Source organism: Trichechus manatus, unplaced genomic scaffold (genome assembly GCF_000243295.1).
Source record: "Trichechus manatus latirostris isolate Lorelei unplaced genomic scaffold, TriManLat1.0 scaffold00061, whole genome shotgun sequence".
Classification (NCBI taxonomy): domain Eukaryota; kingdom Metazoa; phylum Chordata; class Mammalia; order Sirenia; family Trichechidae; genus Trichechus; species Trichechus manatus.
The window spans coordinates 1,176,046-1,178,612 of NW_004443997.1; positions in this window are offsets into that span (position 1 = coordinate 1,176,046).

A 2,567-nucleotide genomic window follows, 5' to 3' on the forward strand; every position below is an offset into this window, starting at 1 on the left:
GGTGGAGCCACCAGTCCTCAGGCCTCTGATGTGGGTAGGTGAGGACCCTGCTTAATGGGCAGAGCAGTGTCAAATGTCACTAACCTGCCACTTCACCATATAGCTGAAACAGCTGAAGTTAGACTTCAGGTATATACCCTGTTGTACTGTGGTAATAATGAGGGCCTACCATGTTGAAATGGGCCCACATAGGTCTATATAGGGGTGAAAGGCATTCAAAGTCCATGGACCACTTATGCTTGTGCCTAGGCAAAGGAGCTGTGTCTACCCTGAGTTCCTGGCTTAGGGGAGCCAGCAGATTATTTTTTCCTGTTTGTTAATTTGTTCCCTCTCCAGGGCTGGGAGAATGGCTCACGGTGCATGACGGTCCTACTTCCAGCCCAGGGGACTTGGAAATCGCTGAAGCCGGCCTGGGACCTGGTGCAGAGTGAGGAGGGGGGAAGTAAATGGGAGAGAAGTTTTCCCAAAGAGGGTGTATTTTGATCCACGTGGTAGGCCAGATGCAAGTACTTATCTTTTGCCAATTGAGTGCTGCTTTTCACTAGTTCTGGATGCTGAAGTAGACTGTCTGCCACTGGGCCTCTCTTGATGTGGAAAATGCCTCCCGAGTGCTGCTGCTTGCCTCACCGTGCACACGAACTGATCTGGCCTGAAGGGTGCTGGCTCCCTCCATGTCAGGTCCGGCAATTCCTCGGTGCTTCCGAACTCTCTCTCCCCCCACCCCACCCCCCGCCACTCAGTCTGATTCCTCAACTTTGCCTTTGATGTTCAGGGCTCCTAGACTGTCATATATAATTGATTCACTTGTTTTTCAGGTCTTCGTTGTAAAAGGGACCATGGGAAGCCTCTGACTACTCCGCCATTTTGGCCCCACCTTCGTGTTGTATGACCTTAAGCCGCAGTTTTCTCACCTATAAATTGGGGCTAATAAAAGCCCCTCTTTATAGGGTTACTGAGATGGTTATAAGAGGCTGGTAAGGTGCCTTACTCACTACCTGGCATATGGTAAGTGATTGTTTGTGGTTGTGTGTCGAGTTGATTCTGATTCATACTGACCTTGTATGACAGAGTAGAACTGCCCCATAGGGTTTCCTAGGCTGTAATGTTTATAGGAACAGATCGCCAGATCTTTCCTCCAGTGGAGCTGCTGTGGATTTGAATGACCAACTTTTGGTTAGTAGTCAAGTGCTTATCCATTGTGCCACCAGGGCTTCTGAGTGATCAATAGTGTTGGCTATTATGGTTATTATTGCTATGACCATCACCAGGTCACCCAATCCACCTTCCACTCCAGGACAAGCCACTGCTAAACGAACCCTCTCCACTTTCTGGTTTGTTCTCTCCTGCTCTATGACTGCCCTGCCCAAATCTCTCCTTAGGTCTCCCCAAGGTGCTGCGTTGTGCCACCAAGCGAGCTCCTGATATGACTTAACCAGGGGAGAGGGGCCAAGGAGACACGTGGCTCTGGAGTTAAACACCATCCCGGATTCCAGTCCTGATGCCTCCTCTGTGCAGCTGACTCTGGGTCTCTGAGCCTTATCTTCCCCCTGTAAAAGGGGGATGACTAGGTTTGCTTTGTAAGGCTGCCATGACAATTAAACCAGGTAGCTTAGGTAGAGCAGCCAGCCTAGTCTGGTGCTTAGTAAATGGTTCTATCCTCATTTGCAAGGCTTCTCTGAGGGTCTGGGGTGTGCTGTCCTGGGCTAGCTGCCAGGGGTGGACAGAAGACACAAGAGCCAGACGATGACTCTATTACGTGGTGACCACTGATCCAGTTGCTCCTCCAGCTTGGAGAAGCGGCCCTAATTCTTCGAAGGGCCGGGTGGGGGAGGCCTGGGGCAGGCCTCCCAGAGGAGGGTTGAGTGACCTTGAGGTTGTGGAGAACAAGGTTGGGATAGAGGTCTAGGCTGAGGGTCCAGCATGAGCAAAGGCAGGGAGGCAGGAAGAATCTTACTGAATGGGTGGAACTTCGGGCAGTAGGCTGAAGCTGGAATAGGGGTATAGCGGCCAAGTTACACAGCGCCTTGAAAGCCACAAACGAGACTAACTTTACTCAGTGGGGTAGAAGCGGAATGGGGAGCCAGTGAAGGGCTTACATAGGGAGTGGCAAGATCAGATTTTCACTTCAGAAAGATTTTTTCTGGCTGCCCTATGGAGTCTGGGCAGGGGAGGGTAGAAATGGACACAGGGTGACTTGTGGACTCCATTCCTTCCAATCATCCAAGCAAGAGAGGATGGAGGGCCCAACTAGGGCGGTGGCAGTGGGGAGGAAGATGGATGCCAGAGATATTTAGAAACAGGAATTACAGATGCAGCAATCAAGCCAACAAGCAGTAGAGCCAGGATTTGAACAGAAGTCAGGCCACACTCTTTCTGCTACTCCACACTGCTCCACAAACAGCCTGGGTCTGGGTAAGCTTGATGGTTCAGGCCCCAAGACCCGCCTGCAAAGTGGGTCTTCAATGAGCAGGAGGTTAAAAACTAGTTGTTGTCAAGTTGATCCAATTAGATTCTGACTCATAGAGACCCCCATGTGTATCAGAGCAGAACTGTGCTCCAGAGGGCTT